General features: G+C 60.3%; 2 non-coding genes across 2 annotated transcripts; both read right to left on the bottom strand.

Annotated features, from left to right (window-relative positions):
• Positions 1 to 2,124: 2,124 nt before the first annotated feature.
• Positions 2,125 to 2,243, bottom strand: LOC131871740 (5S ribosomal RNA). Its single transcript, XR_009369946.1, has one exon. It is a non-coding gene; the product is annotated as a 5S ribosomal RNA (ribosomal RNA).
• Positions 2,244 to 10,047: 7,804 nt separating this feature from the next.
• On the bottom strand, positions 10,048 to 10,166 carry LOC131871729 (5S ribosomal RNA). The gene has a single exon (XR_009369935.1). It is a non-coding gene; the product is annotated as a 5S ribosomal RNA (ribosomal RNA).
• Between the last annotated feature and the right edge of the window lie 7,334 nt (positions 10,167 to 17,500).

Genomic DNA, 17,500 nt, shown 5'->3' with positions numbered 1-17,500 from the left:
CGATGTGTGCTCCAAGGTGCGGCGTGCACGAAGTCGGACCCCGGTTTGCCCCGGGTGCGCACCTCGCGTGCACCTTGGTGCGCACACCTTGGCTGGGTTGCGCGGCCTGGTGGGCACCATGGTGCGCACCAAGGAGCGCTCCGAAGTGTGCTCCAAGGTGCGGCGTGCACGAAGTCGGAGCCCGGTTTGCCCCGGGTACGCACCTCGCGTGCACCTTCGCCGGGGTGGGCACCTCGGCTGGGTTGCGCGCCCTGGTGCGCACCAAGGAGCGCTCCGAAGTGTGCTCCAAGGTGCGGCGTGCACGAAGTCGGAGCCCGGTTTGCCCCGGGTGCGCACCTTCGCCGCGGTGCGCACCATGGCGTGCACGAAGTCGGAGCCCGGTTTGCCCCGGGTGCGCACCTCGCGTGCACCTTCGGCGGGGTTGCGCGCCCTGGTGGGCACCATGGTGCGCACCAAGGAGCGCTCCGAAGTGTGCTCCAAGGTGCGGCGTGCACGAAGTCGGAGCCCGGTTTGCCCCGAGTGCGCACCTCGCGTGCACCTTCGGCGGGGTTGCGCGCCCTGGTGGGCACCATGGTGCGCACCAAGGAGCGCTCCGAAGTGTGCTCCAAGGTGCGGCGTGCACGAAGTCGGAGCCCGGTTTGCCCCGGGTGCGCACCTCGCGTGCACCTTCGCCGCGGTGGGCACCATGGCGTGCACGAAGTCGGAGCCCGGTTTGCCCCGGGTGCGCACCTCGCGTGCACCTTCGCCGGGGTGGGCACCTCGGCTGGGTTGCGCGCCCTGGTGCGCACCAAGGAGCGCTCCGAAGTGTGCTCCAAGGTGCGGCGTGCACGAAGTCGGAGCCCGGTTTGCCCCGGGTGCGCACCTCGCGTGCACCTTCGCCAGGGTGGGCACCTCGGTGCGCACACCTTCTCAATGTTTTCTTGCCTTTTCTGGAAATTGGTGAAGGCAGCGCATCAAAGGTGCGCACCTCGGTGTGCTCCGAGGTGCGAACCCGAGAGCGCTCCGAGGTGCCCACGAAGTCGAAAGTCGGGTTAATTGCATTGTTTTCCCCGGGTGCGCTCCGAGGTGCGCAACATCGGCGCGCACCAAGGAGGGCTCCGAAGTGTGCTCCAAGGTGCGCACGATGGCGTGCACCTCTGGTGCGCACGATTCGGAGCTCGGTTTGACCGGGGTGCGCACACCTTGGCTGGGTTGCGCACCTTTTGTGCGCTCCAAGGTGCGCACGAAGTCGGAGCTCGGTTTGCCCCGGGTGCGCACCTTCGCCAGGGTGCGCACCTTGATGCGCACGCCTTGGCTGGGCTGCGCACCTTGGTGGGCGCCATGGTGCGCACCTTTCGTGCGCTCCAAGGTGCGCACGAAGTCGGAGCTCGGTTTGCCCCGGGTGCGCACCTTGGTGGGCGCCATGGTGCACTCCGAGGTGCCCAAGATTGGTGCGCACCAAGGAGCGCTCCGAAGTGCGCTCCAAGGTGCGCGCGAAGTCGAAAGTTGGGTTAATTGTCCGGTTTGCCTCGGGTGCGCACCTTGCGTGCACCTTCGCCAGGGTGGGCGCCTTGGTGCGCACACCTTGGCTGGGCTGCGCACACCTTGGCACCCGCGTTTCCTTCATTTTAAATTTTTTTTTTTTACAATCTCTCAAGTGGGAAATTCTATAATCTCAACTTTTTTTGCCTTTTCAGGAAACTTTTGAATGGAGCGCATCATTGGTGCGCTCCGAAGTGTGCTCCAAAGCTCTCTCCAGCTGCGTGCACCTGCCCCGGCCGCGCACCCGGCCCCGCCCAGCTTCGCTCACCTGTCTCGGGCGTCTGGTGCGGAACCTTAGAGTAAGAAACATCACCGTGCACCTTGGCCAACGTGCGCGACTCGACCGAGCGCGCACTGGCCGAGGTGCACACCGATTTCACCTGGGTGCGCGCGCAGCACCTCGGGCGCACCGGGGTGCGCGCACAACGCCCGGGTTGCACCGTGGCCTGTGTGCTCGGGGCGCCTCGGGTGCGCGCTCGGTGTCGCCCCCGCGCGCGCGGTAGTGCGGGCAGCGCACCCCGGCCCGGCCCGGCCCCGACGAGAACGCAAACGGGCAAAAGGTTTATTCAAATAGCATTGCGACGCCCGGCGAAAAACTAAAAAAGGGTGCAACACCGGGACTTCCCGGGAGGTCACCCATCCCAGTACTACTCCGGCCCAAGCGCGCTTAACTGCGGAGTTCTGATGGGATCCGGTGCACTAACGCTGGTATGATCGCACCCGTTATGAGCTTGTCGCAGTGTGTACTTAGCAAACCGCGACCCACGTGCGAATCCACCCCGGCCACCCACCCCCGTCGAGGTGCACACCCTCCCTCGCGAAGTGCGCCCCGTTCGCCAAGTGTGAGCCCTGCCCGGGTGCGCGCACCTTGCTAGGGCGTCGGGTGTGCACCCGGCCCGGCCTACGTGCGTGCACCTGGAGGGGGCGTCGTGTGCGTGCAGTGTCCCGTCTGCAACGCGGTGCCCACACACCACCTCGGGCGCAACGACCTGCGCTCACATGTGGGCCGAGTGCACCTTGGTGCATGTTCGGGGCGCCTCGGGTGCACGCTCGATCTTGCCCCGGTGCACCAAGGCGCTCGGTTTGCCCCGGGTGCGCACTTGGTGCAAGGTGGGCACCCAAAATAGGGATCAAGCACCAAAACACAAGTTTCGGGATGCAAAATGGGACCCAAGGACCACAAATGCGTTCCAAGACCCATGATGGGTCCACGAGAACAAAAATGTGTTCCGAGACTTAATAAACAAATATTGGGTTTTAGGAGAAGAAACATGCTCTGATGCCCAAAACGAGAATCGACCCCGAAAAGGCCACAGGCCAAAAGTGGGATGCGAGACAAAAAAAAATGGGACCCGAGGACCAAAATTGGGTTCCCAGGTCGAAGACAGGGCAACCGGACAAGAAACGACCTCTAAGGCTCGAAATGAGTCCCGGCGACTAAAACTTGACAAGAAGCACCCATCAGGCACCCAACTCGACACCCATGGGATGCCGACCCACCCGGGCTTCCACCTAGCACACCTTGGCACCCACCCACCCTCGCACCCAACCTCGCACCCAACTTAGCACCTTTGAACCCACATTGGCACTCACCCTGACCCTGGCACCTTGGAACCCACATTGGCACTCACCTTGACCCTGGCACCCACCTTTGCACTCACCTTGGGACCCACCCTGGCTCCCACCTCGGCACCCACCCAGACACCCACCTTGGTTCCTTGGCACCCACCTTGGATCCTTGGCACCCACCCCGACACCCACCTTGGCACGCAACTTGGCTACTTGCCACCCATCTTGGCTCCTTGACGCCCACCCCGACAACCACCCCGTGACCTACCCTGGCTAGGGTTGGTGCACACCCACCCTGGTGCCCACCTTGGCACCCACCCTATGACCCACCTTGGCACGCACCTTAGTACCCACCCCGTTACCCACCCTAGGACCCACCCCGTGACCCACCTTGGCCAGGGTGGGTGCCTTGGTGCGCACAACTTGCCTGGGCTGCACACCAGGGCGGGCTCAAGATGGCACCCGCGTTCCGTTTTTTTCACTATCTTTCAAAACGGAAATTTTAAAATCTCATTTTTTTCTTTTTTTTGCCTTTTCTGGAAATTAGTGAAGGCAGCGCATCAAAGGTGCGCAATGCTGGTGCGAACCCGGGAGCGCTCCGATGTGTGCTCCAAGGTGCGGCGTGCACGAAGTCCGAGCCCGGTTTGCCCCGGGTGCGCACCTCGCGTGCACCTTCGCCGGGGTGAGCACCTTGGCTGGGTTGCGCGCCCTGGTGCGTACCAAGGAGCGCTCTGAAGTGTGCTCCAAGGTGCGGCGTGCACGAAGTCGGAGCCCGGTTTGCCCCGGGTGTGCACCTCGGGTGCGCACCTCGCGTGCACCTTCGCTGCGGTGGGCACCTTGGCTGGGTTGCGCGCCTTGGTGGGCACCATGCAGTGCACGAAGTCGGAGCCCGGTTTGCCCCGGGCGCGCACCTCCGCCAGGGTGGGCACCTTGGTGCGCACAACTTGCCTGGGCTGCGCACCAGGAAGGGCTCAAGATGGCACCCGCGTTCCGTTTTTTTCACTATCTTTCAGAACGGAAATTTTAAAATATCGTTTTTTTTTGCCTTTTCTGGAAATTAGTGAAGGCAGCGCATCAAAGGTGCGCAACGCTGGTGCGAACCTGGGAGCGCTCCGATGTGTGCTCCAAGGTGCGGCGTGCACAAAGTCGGAGCCCGGTTTGCCCCGGGTGCGCCCTGGTGGGCACCATGGTGCGCACCAAGGAGCGCTCCGAAGTGTGCTCCAAGGTGCGGCCTGCACGAAGTCGGAGCCCGGTTTGCCCCGGGTGTGCACCTCGGGTGGGCACCTTGGTGCGCATGCCTTGCCTGGGCTGCGCACCAGGGCGGGCTCAAGATGGCACCCGCGTTCCTTTTTTTTCACTATCTTTCAAAACGGAAATTTTAAAATCTCATTTTTTTTTGCCTTTTTCTGGAAATTAGTGAAGGCAGCGCATCAAAGGTGCGCACCTCGCTGCCCACCACGGTGCGCAACGCCGGTGGGCACCCGGGAGTGCTTCGAAGTGTGCTCCAAGGTGTTGCGTGCACGTTGTCGGAGCCCGGTTTGCCCCGGGTGCGCACCTCGCGTGCACCTTCGTCGGGGTGGGCACCTTGGCTTGGTTTGCCCCGGCTGCGCTCCGAAGCGGGGTTATTGGAGCGCCGCCTCTTTTTTTGTCGGAGCGTTTGGTGGGGTTTCTCGCATTGGCTCTTCCGAGGCCCGGTTGCCACCCTGGCGCGCACGAAGTCGGAAGTAGGGTTAATTGCCCGGGTGCGCACCTTTGCCAGGGTGGCACCTTACCTGGGCTGCGCACCAGGGCGGGCTCAAGATGGCACGCGCGTTCCGTTTTTTTCACTATCTTTCAAAACGGAAATTTTAAAATCTCCTTTTTTTTTTGCCTTTTCTGGAAATTAGTGAAGGCAGCGCATCAAAGGTGCGCACCTCGCTGCCCACCTTGGTGTGCTCTGAGGTGCGCACCCGGGAGCGCTACGAAGTGTGCTCCAAGGTGCGGCGTGCACGTTGTCGGAGCCCGGTTTGCCCCGGGTGCGCACCTCGCCTGCACCTTGGCCGGGGTGGGCACCTTGGCTGGGTTTGCCCAGGGTGCGCTCCGAAGCGGGGTTACTGGAGCGCCCCCTCTTTTTTTGTCAGAGAGTTTGGTGGGGTTTCTCGCATTGGCTCTTCCCAGGCCCGGTTGTTGGGTGCGCTCCCACCCTGGCGCGCGCGAAGTTGGAAGTTGGGTTAATTGCCCGGGCGCGCACCTTCGCCAGGGTGGGCACCTTGGTGCGCAAACCTTGGCTGGGCTGCGCACCAGGGCGGGCTCAAGATGGCACCAGCATTCCCTTTTTCTCACTATCTTTCAAAACGGAAATTTTAAAATCTCGTTTTTTTTTTGCCTTTTATGGAAATTAGTGAAGGCATCGCATCAAAGGTGCGCACCTCGCTGCCCACCTTGGTGTGCTCCGAGGTGCCCACCACGGTGCGCAACGCCGGTGCGAACCCGGGAGCGCCCCGATGTGTGCTCCAAGGTGCGGCGTGCACGAAGTCGGACCCCGGTTTGCCCCGGGTGCGCACCTCGCGTGCACCTTGGTGCGCACACCTTGGCTGGGTTGCGCGGCCTGGTGGGCACCATGGTGCGCACCAAGGAGCGCTCCGAAGTGTGCTCCAAGGTGCGGCGTGCACGAAGTCGGAGCCCGGTTTGCCCCGGGTGCGCACCTTCGCCGCGGTGGGCACCATGGCGTGCACGAAGTCGGAGCCCGGTTTGCCCCGGGTGCGCACCTCGCGTGCACCTTCGCCGGGGTGGGCACCTCGGCTGGGTTGCGCGCCCTGGTGCGCACCAAGGAGCGCTCTGAAGTGTGCTCCAAGGTGCGGCGTGCACGAAGTCGGAGCCCGGTTTGCCCCGGGTGTGCACCTCGCGTGCACCTTCGCTGCGGTGGGCACCTTGGCTGGGTTGCGCGCCTTGGTGGGCACCATGCAGTGCACGAAGTCGGAGCCCGGTTTGCCCCGGGCGCGCACCTCCGCCAGGGTGGGCACCTTGGTGCGCACAACTTGCCTGGGCTGCGCACCAGGAAGGGCTCAAGATGGCACCCGCGTTCCGTTTTTTTCACTATCTTTCAGAACGGAAATTTTAAAATATCGTTTTTTTTTGCCTTTTCTGGAAATTAGTGAAGGCAGCGCATCAAAGGTGCGCAACGCTGGTGCGAACCTGGGAGCGCTCCGATGTGTGCTCCAAGGTGCGGCGTGCACGAAGTCGGACCCCGGTTTGCCCCGGGTGCGCACCTCGCGTGCACCTTGGTGCGCACACCTTGGCTGGGTTGCGCGCCCTGGTGGGCACCATGGTGCGCACCAAGGAGCGCTCCGAAGTGTGCTCCAAGGTGCGGCGTGCACGAAGTCGGAGCCCGGTTTGCCCCGGGTGCGCACCTCGCGTGCACCTTCGCCGCGGTGGGCACCATGGCGTGCACGAAGTCGGAGCCCGGTTTGCCCCGGGTGCGCACCTCGCGTGCACCTTCGCCGGGGTGGGCACCTTGGTGTGCAGACCTTGGCTGGGTTGCGCGCCCTGGTGGGCACCATGGTGCGCACCAAGGAGCGCTCCGAAGTGTGCTCCAAGGTGCGGCCTGCACGAAGTCGGAGCCCGGTTTGCCCCGGGTGTGCACCTCGGGTGGGCACCTTGGTGCGCATGCCTTGCCTGGGCTGCGCACCAGGGCGGGCTCAAGATGGCACCCGCGTTCCTTTTTTTTCACTATCTTTCAAAACGGAAATTTTAAAATCTCATTTTTTTTTGCCTTTTTCTGGAAATTAGTGAAGGCAGCGCATCAAAGGTGCGCACCTCGCTGCCCACCACGGTGCGCAACGCCGGTGGGCACCCGGGAGTGCTTCGAAGTGTGCTCCAAGGTGCTGCGTGCACGTTGTCGGAGCCCGGTTTGCCCCGGGTGCGCACCTCGCGTGCACCTTCGTCGGGGTGGGCACCTTGGCTGGGTTTGCCCCGGCTGCGCTCCGAAGCGGGGTTATTGGAGCGCCGCCTCTTTTTTTGTCGGAGCGTTTGGTGGGGTTTCTCGCATTGGCTCTTCCGAGGCCCGGTTGCCACCCTGGCGCGCACGAAGTCGGAAGTAGGGTTAATTGCCCGGGTGCGCACCTTTGCCAGGGTGGGCACCTTACCTGGGCTGCGCACCAGGGCGGGCTCAAGATGGCACGCGCGTTCCGTTTTTTTCACTATCTTTCAAAACGGAAATTTTAAAATCTCCTTTTTTTTTTGCCTTTTCTGGAAATTAGTGAAGGCAGCGCATCAAAGGTGCGCACCTCGCTGCCCACCTTGGTGTGCTCTGAGGTGCGCACCCGGGAGCGCTACGAAGTGTGCTCCAAGGTGCGGCGTGCACGTTGTCGGAGCCCGGTTTGCCCCGGGTGCGCACCTCGCCTGCACCTTGGCCGGGGTGGGCACCTTGGCTGGGTTTGCCCAGGGTGCGCTCCGAAGCGGGGTTACTGGAGCGCCCCCTCTTTTTTTGTCAGAGCGTTTGGTGGGGTTTCTCGCATTGGCTCTTCCCAGGCCCGGTTGTTGGGTGCGCTCCCACCCTGGCGCGCGCGAAGTTGGAAGTTGGGTTAATTGCCCGGGCGCGCACCTTCGCCAGGGTGGGCACCTTGGTGCGCACACCTTGGCTGGGCTGCGCACCAGGGCGGGCTCAAGATGGCACCAGCATTCCCTTTTTCTCACTATCTTTCAAAACGGAAATTTTAAAATCTCGTTTTTTTTTTGCCTTTTATGGAAATTAGTGAAGGCATCGCATCAAAGGTGCGCACCTCGCTGCCCACCTTGGTGTGCTCCGAGGTGCCCACCACGGTGCGCAACGCCGGTGCGAACCCGGGAGCGCCCCGATGTGTGCTCCAAGGTGCGGCGTGCACGAAGTCGGACCCCGGTTTGCCCCGGGTGCGCACCTCGCGTGCACCTTGGTGCGCACACCTTGGCTGGGTTGCGCGGCCTGGTGGGCACCATGGTGCGCACCAAGGAGCGCTCCGAAGTGTGCTCCAAGGTGCGGCGTGCACGAAGTCGGAGCCCGGTTTGCCCCGGGTACGCACCTCGCGTGCACCTTCGCCGGGGTGGGCACCTCGGCTGGGTTGCGCGCCCTGGTGCGCACCAAGGAGCGCTCCGAAGTGTGCTCCAAGGTGCGGCGTGCACGAAGTCGGAGCCCGGTTTGCCCCGGGTGCGCACCTTCGCCGCGGTGCGCACCATGGCGTGCACGAAGTCGGAGCCCGGTTTGCCCCGGGTGCGCACCTCGCGTGCACCTTCGGCGGGGTTGCGCGCCCTGGTGGGCACCATGGTGCGCACCAAGGAGCGCTCCGAAGTGTGCTCCAAGGTGCGGCGTGCACGAAGTCGGAGCCCGGTTTGCCCCGAGTGCGCACCTCGCGTGCACCTTCGGCGGGGTTGCGCGCCCTGGTGGGCACCATGGTGCGCACCAAGGAGCGCTCCGAAGTGTGCTCCAAGGTGCGGCGTGCACGAAGTCGGAGCCCGGTTTGCCCCGGGTGCGCACCTCGCGTGCACCTTCGCCGCGGTGGGCACCATGGCGTGCACGAAGTCGGAGCCCGGTTTGCCCCGGGTGCGCACCTCGCGTGCACCTTCGCCGGGGTGGGCACCTCGGCTGGGTTGCGCGCCCTGGTGCGCACCAAGGAGCGCTCCGAAGTGTGCTCCAAGGTGCGGCGTGCACGAAGTCGGAGCCCGGTTTGCCCCGGGTGCGCACCTCGCGTGCACCTTCGCCAGGGTGGGCACCTCGGTGCGCACACCTTCTCAATGTTTTCTTGCCTTTTCTGGAAATTGGTGAAGGCAGCGCATCAAAGGTGCGCACCTCGGTGTGCTCCGAGGTGCGAACCCGAGAGCGCTCCGAGGTGCCCACGAAGTCGAAAGTCGGGTTAATTGCATTGTTTTCCCCGGGTGCGCTCCGAGGTGCGCAACATCGGCGCGCACCAAGGAGGGCTCCGAAGTGTGCTCCAAGGTGCGCACGATGGCGTGCACCTCTGGTGCGCACGATTCGGAGCTCGGTTTGACCGGGGTGCGCACACCTTGGCTGGGTTGCGCACCTTTTGTGCGCTCCAAGGTGCGCACGAAGTCGGAGCTCGGTTTGCCCCGGGTGCGCACCTTCGCCAGGGTGCGCACCTTGATGCGCACGCCTTGGCTGGGCTGCGCACCTTGGTGGGCGCCATGGTGCGCACCTTTCGTGCGCTCCAAGGTGCGCACGAAGTCGGAGCTCGGTTTGCCCCGGGTGCGCACCTTGGTGGGCGCCATGGTGCACTCCGAGGTGCCCAAGATTGGTGCGCACCAAGGAGCGCTCCGAAGTGCGCTCCAAGGTGCGCGCGAAGTCGAAAGTTGGGTTAATTGTCCGGTTTGCCTCGGGTGCGCACCTTGCGTGCACCTTCGCCAGGGTGGGCGCCTTGGTGCGCACACCTTGGCTGGGCTGCGCACACCTTGGCACCCGCGTTTCCTTCATTTTAAATTTTTTTTTTTTACAATCTCTCAAGTGGGAAATTCTATAATCTCAACTTTTTTTGCCTTTTCAGGAAACTTTTGAATGGAGCGCATCATTGGTGCGCTCCGAAGTGTGCTCCAAAGCTCTCTCCAGCTGCGTGCACCTGCCCCGGCCGCGCACCCGGCCCCGCCCAGCTTCGCTCACCTGTCCCGGGCGTCTGGTGCGGAACCTTAGAGTAAGAAACATCACCGTGCACCTTGGCCAACGTGCGCGACTCGACCGAGCGCGCACTGGCCGAGGTGCACACCGATTTCACCTGGGTGCGCGCGCAGCACCTCGGGCGCACCGGGGTGCGCGCACAACGCCCGGGTTGCACCGTGGCCTGTGTGCTCGGGGCGCCTCGGGTGCGCGCTCGGTGTCGCCCCCGCGCGCGCGGTAGTGCGGGCAGCGCACCCCGGCCCGGCCCGGCCCCGACGAGAACGCAAACGGGCAAAAGGTTTATTCAAATAGCATTGCGACGCCCGGCGAAAAACTAAAAAAGGGTGCAACACCGGGACTTCCCGGGAGGTCACCCATCCCAGTACTACTCCGGCCCAAGCGCGCTTAACTGCGGAGTTCTGATGGGATCCGGTGCACTAACGCTGGTATGATCGCACCCGTTATGAGCTTGTCGCAGTGTGTACTTAGCAAACCGCGACCCACGTGCGAATCCACCCCGGCCACCCACCCCCGTCGAGGTGCACACCCTCCCTCGCGAAGTGCGCCCCGTTCGCCAAGTGTGAGCCCTGCCCGGGTGCGCGCACCTTGCTAGGGCGTCGGGTGTGCACCCGGCCCGGCCTACGTGCGTGCACCTGGAGGGGGCGTCGTGTGCGTGCAGTGTCCCGTCTGCAACGCGGTGCCCACACACCACCTCGGGCGCAACGACCTGCGCTCACATGTGGGCCGAGTGCACCTTGGTGCATGTTCGGGGCGCCTCGGGTGCACGCTCGATCTTGCCCCGGTGCACCAAGGCGCTCGGTTTGCCCCGGGTGCGCACTTGGTGCAAGGTGGGCACCCAAAATAGGGATCAAGCACCAAAACACAAGTTTCGGGATGCAAAATGGGACCCAAGGACCACAAATGCGTTCCAAGACCCATGATGGGTCCACGAGAACAAAAATGTGTTCCGAGACTTAATAAACAAATATTGGGTTTTAGGAGAAGAAACATGCTCTGATGCCCAAAACGAGAATCGACCCCGAAAAGGCCACAGGCCAAAAGTGGGATGCGAGACAAAAAAAAATGGGACCCGAGGACCAAAATTGGGTTCCCAGGTCGAAGACAGGGCAACCGGACAAGAAACGACCTCTAAGGCTCGAAATGAGTCCCGACGACTAAAACTTGACAAGAAGCACCCATCAGGCACCCAACTCGACACCCATGGGATGCCGACCCACCCGGGCTTCCACCTAGCACACCTTGGCACCCACCCACCCTCGCACCCAACCTCGCACCCAACTTAGCACCTTTGAACCCACATTGGCACTCACCCTGACCCTGGCACCTTGGAACCCACATTGGCACTCACCTTGACCCTGGCACCCACCTTTGCACTCACCTTGGGACCCACCCTGGCTCCCACCTCGGCACCCACCCAGACACCCACCTTGGTTCCTTGGCACCCACCTTGGATCCTTGGCACCCACCCCGACACCCACCTTGGCACGCAACTTGGCTACTTGCCACCCACCTTGGCTCCTTGACGCCCACCCCGACAACCACCCCGTGACCTACCCTGGCTAGGGTTGGTGCACACCCACCCTGGTGCCCACCTTGGCACCCACCCTATGACCCACCTTGGCACGCACCTTAGTACCCACCCCGTTACCCACCCTAGGACCCACCCCGTGACCCACCTTGGCCAGGGTGGGTGCACCCACCCTGGTGCCCACCTTGGCACCCACCCATCCTAGCACCCAGCCTGTGACCGGGCTTGGAACCCAACCTTGCACCCGCACCCGTCTTGGCCAGTGTGGGTGCGCACCCATCCTGGCACCCACGTTGTGACACACCCTTTAACCCACGCACCCTAGCACCCACGTTGGCACCCACCTTGGAACCCAACCTAGCAACTTGGCACCCACCCCGTGACCCACCTTGGCATCCACCATAGCAGTCGCCGACTTGGCACCCACCTCGGCACCCACCTTGACACTTGTGGACCCACCTTGCCACTCACCCTAGCATCGACCCATCCTAGCACCCACCCTGGCACCTTTGCACCCTAGCACTCACCCATCCTAGCACCTAACCTGTGACCCACCTTGACACTCACCCTCGCACCCACCTTGGAACCCAACCTAGCACCCACCCACCCTGACACCAACCCTAGCACCTACCCACCCTTGCACCCACCCTGTGACCCATCTTGGCACCCACCCATCCTACCACTCAACCTATCACCCACCTTCTCACCCACCTTGGCATCCACCTTAGCACCCACCCACACTGGCACCTTGGCACCCACCTCGGGCAAGGTGGGTGCACACCCACCCTGGCACCCAATTTAGAACCCACCGAGCATGTTACCCACCTTGGCACCCACATTGCAGCCCACCCTAGTACCCACCCTATGACCCACATTGGCATCCACACCCTAGCACCCAGGCACCTCGACACCCGCCTTGACACCCACCCTAGCACTGAACCTGTGACCCACCTTGGAACTCACCCTAGAACCCACCCACCCTGTGAACCACCTTGGCATCCACCTTAGCACCCACCCACCTTGGCACCCACTCTAGCACTCACCCATCCTAACACCCAACTTGTTACCCACCTTGGCACCCGCCCTCGCGTCCACCTTGAAACCCACCCTAGCACCCACCCACGCAGGAGCCCACCTTGGCACCCAACCTAACACCCACGCATCCTGGCACCCAACTTGTGACCCACCTTGGAACCCACCCTAGTACCCACCTTTGAACCCACTATATCACCAACCCACCTTGGCACCCACCCTATGACCCTCTTTGGAATCCACCCTAGCACGCACCCACCCTGGCACCCACCATGGAGCGCACCCTAGCACCCACCCACCTCGGCACGCACCTCAACACCCACCTTGGTGTGCGCACTGCGCCAACCTCTCAAAGACCCTATGTGGTGCGCTCCAAAGTGTACACCTTTGGTGCGCTCCAAGGTGCGCACCTTTGGTGCACACCGAGGTGCACACCAAAGTGTGCACCGAGGTGAGCACCAAAGTGCACTCCAGGGTGCACACCAAGGCGTGCACCTTTGGTGCGGTCAATGCAAACGAATTCGGAAGTTGGGGTCGATGTCCTAATCGCTGCTGCAGACTACACGTATGAGAATCGGACAAATAGCTTTATATAGGGGAGGTGTTGCGTTTGATGGGTCGACTCCCCTGGTTGTGTGCACTGCACCAACTTCAAAGACCCTGTCTTGTTTAAGAAGTCAAAAGTTGGGGTGGATGTCCTAATCATTGCTGCAGTCTACGCATGTATGAGAATCAGACAAATAGCTTATATAGGGGAGGTGTTGCATTCGGTGGGTTGACTCCCCTGGTTGTGCGCACTGCGCCAACCTCAAAGACCCCGCATAGCAGAAGAAGTCGGAAGTCGGATTTTGGTGAGCACCAAGGCGTGCACCTTTGGTGCGGTCAACGCAGACGAATTCAGAAGTTGGGGTGGATGTCCTAATCGTTGTTGCAGGCTACACATGTATGAGAATCAGACAAATAGCTTATATAGGGGAGGTGTTGGGTTTGATGGGTCAACTCCCTTGGTTGTGCGCATTACGCCAACCTCAAAGACCTTGTTTTCGTTAAGAAGTCAAAAGTTGGGGTCAATGTCCTAATGGCTCCTGCAGGCTACACATGTATGAGAATCGGACAAATAGCTTATATAGGGGAGGTGTTGGGTTTGATGGGTCGACTCCCCTGGTTGTGCGCATTACGTCAACCTCAAAGACCTTGTTTTCGTTAAGAAGTCAAAAGTTGGGGTCGATGTCCTAATTGCTCCTGTAGACTACACATGTATGAGAATCAGACAAATAGCTTATATAGGGGAGGTGTTGGGTTTGATGGGTTGACTCCCCTAGTTGTTCGCATTACACCAACCTCAAAGACCTTGTTTTCGTTTAGAAGCCGAAAGTTGGGGTCGATGTCCTAATTGCTCCTGCAGGCTACGCATGTATGAGAATCAGACAAATAGCTTATATAGGGGAGGTGTTGGGTTTGATGGGTCGACTCCCCTGGTTGTGCGCATTGCGCCAACCTCAAAGACCCTGCATTGCGGATGAAGTCGAAAGTCAGAGTTTGGTGTGCTACAAGGTGTGGTCGAAGGTGCTCACCTAGGTGTGCACCTTTGGAGCACAGGAAAAGTGCCCTCCAAAAGTGCGCACCTTTGGAGTGCACAAAAGTGCCCTCCAAAAGTGCGCACCTTTGGAGCGCAGAAAAGTGCCCTCCAAAAAGTGCCCTCCAAAAGTGCGCACCTTTGGAGCGCAGAAAAGTGCCCTCCAAAAAGTGCCCTCCAAAAGTGCGCACCTTTGGAGCGCAGAAAAGTGCCCTCCAAAAAGTGCCCTCCAAAAGTGCGCACCTTTGGAGCGCAGAAAAGTGCCCTCCAAAAAGTGCCCTCCAAAAGTGCGCACCTTTGGAGCGCAGAAAAGTGCCCTCCAAAAAGTGCCCTCCAAAAGTGCGCACCTTTGGAGCGCAGAAAAGTGCCCTCCAAAAAGTGCCCTCCAAAAGTGCGCACCTTTGGAGCGCAGAAAAGTGCCCTCCAAAAAGTGCCCTCCAAAAGTGCGCACCTTTGGAGCGCAGAAAAGTGCCCTCCAAAAAGTGCCCTCCAAAAGTGCGCACCTTTGGAGCGCAGAAAAGTGCCCTCCAAAAAGTGCCCTCCAAAAGTGCGCACCTTTGGAGCGCAGAAAAGTGCCCTCCAAAAAGTGCCCTCCAAAAGTGCGCACCTTTGGAGCGCAGAAAAGTGCCCTCCAAAAAGTGCCCTCCAAAAGTGCGCACCTTTGGAGCGCAGAAAAGTGCCCTCCAAAAGTGCGCACCTTTGGAGCGCACAAAAGTGCCCTCCAAAAGTGCGCACTTTTGGTGCGCACCAAGGCGCTGGTTCGGTCGTTGCAGGCGAGTTCGGAAGTTGGGGTCGATGTCCTGAGCGGAGGTGCAAACTACACAGGTGTCGGAATCGGACAAATAGCTTATATAGGGGAGGTGTATGCTTCGATGGGTCGACTCCCCAGGTTGAGCGCACCGCGCCAACCTCAAAGACCCTACGGTATGGATGAAGTCGGAAGTTGGGTCCGATGACCGATTCGATTAGTAGGTATGCTCATGAGGTCGGAATTTGGGTCCGATGACCTGCCATGTGCAGGAAGGCGAATGTTGACACTGTGCGTTGCAAGGTGCACACCAAGGCGCTGGTGCGGTCTTTTTAGTCGAGTTCGGAAGTTGGGGTCGATGTCCTGATCGGAGGTGCAAGCTACACAGGTGTGGGAATCGGACAAATAGCTTATATAGGGGAGGTGTATGCTTCGTTGGGTCGACTCCCCGGGTTGAGCGCACCGCGCCAACCTCAAAGACCCTACGGTATGGATGAAGTCGGAAGTTGGGTCCGATGACCGATTCGATATGTAGGCATACTCGCGAGGTCGGAATTTGGGTCCGATGACCTGCCACGTGCAGGAAGGCGAATGTTGGCACTGTGCGTTGCAAGGTGCGCACCAAGGCGCTGGTTCGGTCGTTGGAGGCGAGTTCGGAAGTTGGGGTCGATGTCTTGATCGGAGGTGCAAACTACACAGGTGTGGGAATCGGACAAATAGCTTATATAGGGGAGGTGTATGCTTCGTTGGGTCGACTCCCCGGGTTGAGCGCACCGCGCCAACCTCAAAGACCCTACGGTATGGATGAAGTCGGAAGTTGGGTCCGATGACCGATTCGATATGTAGGCATACTCGCGAGGTCGGAATTTGGGTCCGATGACCTGCCATGTGCAGGAAGGCGAATGTTGGGACTGTGCGTCGCAAGGTGCGCACCAAGGCGCTGGTGCCGTCGTTGCAGTCGAGTTCGGAAGTTGGGGTCGATGTCCTGGTCAGAGGTGCAAACTACACAGGTGTGGGAATCGGACAAATAGCTTATATAGGGGAGGTGTATGCTTCGATGGGTCGACTCCCTGGGTTGAGCGCACCGCGCCAACCTCAAAGACCCTACAGTATGGATGAAGTCGGAAGTTGGGTCCGATGACCGATTCGATACGTAGGCATATTGGCGAGGTCTGAATTTGTGTCCGATGACCTGCCATGCGCAGGAAGGCGGAATTTGGGTCCGATGACCGAGTTGATGGCGTGCCATGCGCAGAAAGGCGGAATTTGGGTCCGATGACCGAGTTGATGTTGATGGCCCGCCATGCACAGGAAGGCGGAATTTGGGTCCGATGACCGATTTGAAGGCGTGCCATACGCAAAAAGGCGGAGTTTGGGTCCGATGACCGAGTTGATATTGATGGCCCGCCATGCGCAGGAAGGCGGAATTTGGGTCCGATGACCTGACATACGCATGGAGTCCGACTCGGGGGCCGATGTTCGATTCGATGACTTGCATTGTGGGTAAAGTCGGAAGTTGTGGTCTTTGACCCGATTCGATGACCAGACTTCGGCTGCTTGAGAATCGGACAAATAACTTATATAGGGGAGGTAGTGTTCTCGAGCATCCTCCCCCCGTGCCCGTTTATGTCGATTGATGCTGGTGCTCGACTGGTTGGAGCGCTCGGATGCAAAAATCTTGCACCAGGATTTATCGATTGTGATGGACACGGCAAGTCTCCTGATTGCTATGCAGGAGCTCATCGTGAATCTCTATGCGGCCTTGGTATGGACTCGACCTGCGGAATGGTTCGGCAATGGTAGTCGCTCCAACACGTCCTTGCAATGGCCACAGAGGTGATTCGACTAGAGCTCCAGTCTAGCTTTTGGGTTGCTTGGCGGACTGGTATAGCCGCGATCGAGTTCCGGCCATGAACGTTTTAGATAGCTCTTGGGCTTTCTGGGACGGAAGTCGGAAGTTTGGGCTGTTGTCCGATTTGATGACCATTCTTCGGATGTGTGAGAATCGGACAAATAACTTATATAGGGGACTGTGTTGTCTCACGCAGCCCCCTCCGTGCCCCTCTATCTCGACCGATGTTGGTGCTTGAAAGGGTTGGGATCGCTCGGATTTATAAACGTGCACCACCATTTGTCGAGTGTGAGGGACGCGGCAGGTCTCCTAAATGCTATGCGGGCGCTCTCTGAGAATCTCTATCCGGCCTCGACACAGACTAGTCTTGCTGAATGGTTTGGCACTGGTAGTCGATCCAACACGTCGTTGTTGTGGCCGCCTAGGCGATTCGATTCGAGCCCCCGTCTAGCTTTTGGGTTGCTTGGCGGATTTTGCCCTATCCGCAAGTGAGCTCGGTCCCTAAACGTTCGAGAAACCCGATTGCTATGCGCCGACTCTCTTTCTTGCGAGCCTCCATCTAGCTTTTGGGTCTCTACGGAACGGAAGTCGGAATCTGGGACCGTTGTTTGATTCGACGAGGCAGACTACGGTTGTGCGAGAATCGGACAAATAACTTATATAGGGGAGGTGTTGACTGGAGCATTCTCCCCCGTGCCCCTCTAACTCGACCAATGCTGGCGCTCGAACGGTGGTAGCGCTCGGATTTTCATTGAGCGCCAGCATTGGTCGATTTAGAGGGGCATGCGAGATTCCCGAATGCTATGCGAGGGCTCTAACGGAAATGTCTATTGGTTTCGGTATGGATGCAATTGCGAGTGGTTCGGCAAAGGTAGTCGTTCCGATGCGTCCATGTCGTGGCCAAATCGATAATTCGATTTGAGCCCTCGTATAGCATTTGGGTCTCTCGATGTGATTCCGCATTCCAGTCCCTTTGGGCACTGCTTGAGCCGCATCCCAGGGGGTTCCCTTCCCAATAATCTGCCTCGCAACCCGAT

The sequence above is a fragment of the Cryptomeria japonica genome, unplaced genomic scaffold, assembly GCF_030272615.1.
Source record: "Cryptomeria japonica unplaced genomic scaffold, Sugi_1.0 HiC_scaffold_452, whole genome shotgun sequence".
Lineage (NCBI taxonomy): Eukaryota > Viridiplantae > Streptophyta > Pinopsida > Cupressales > Cupressaceae > Cryptomeria > Cryptomeria japonica.
Note: the sequence above shows the minus strand (reverse complement) of the source record. Positions and strands in the feature narration are given on the sequence as shown.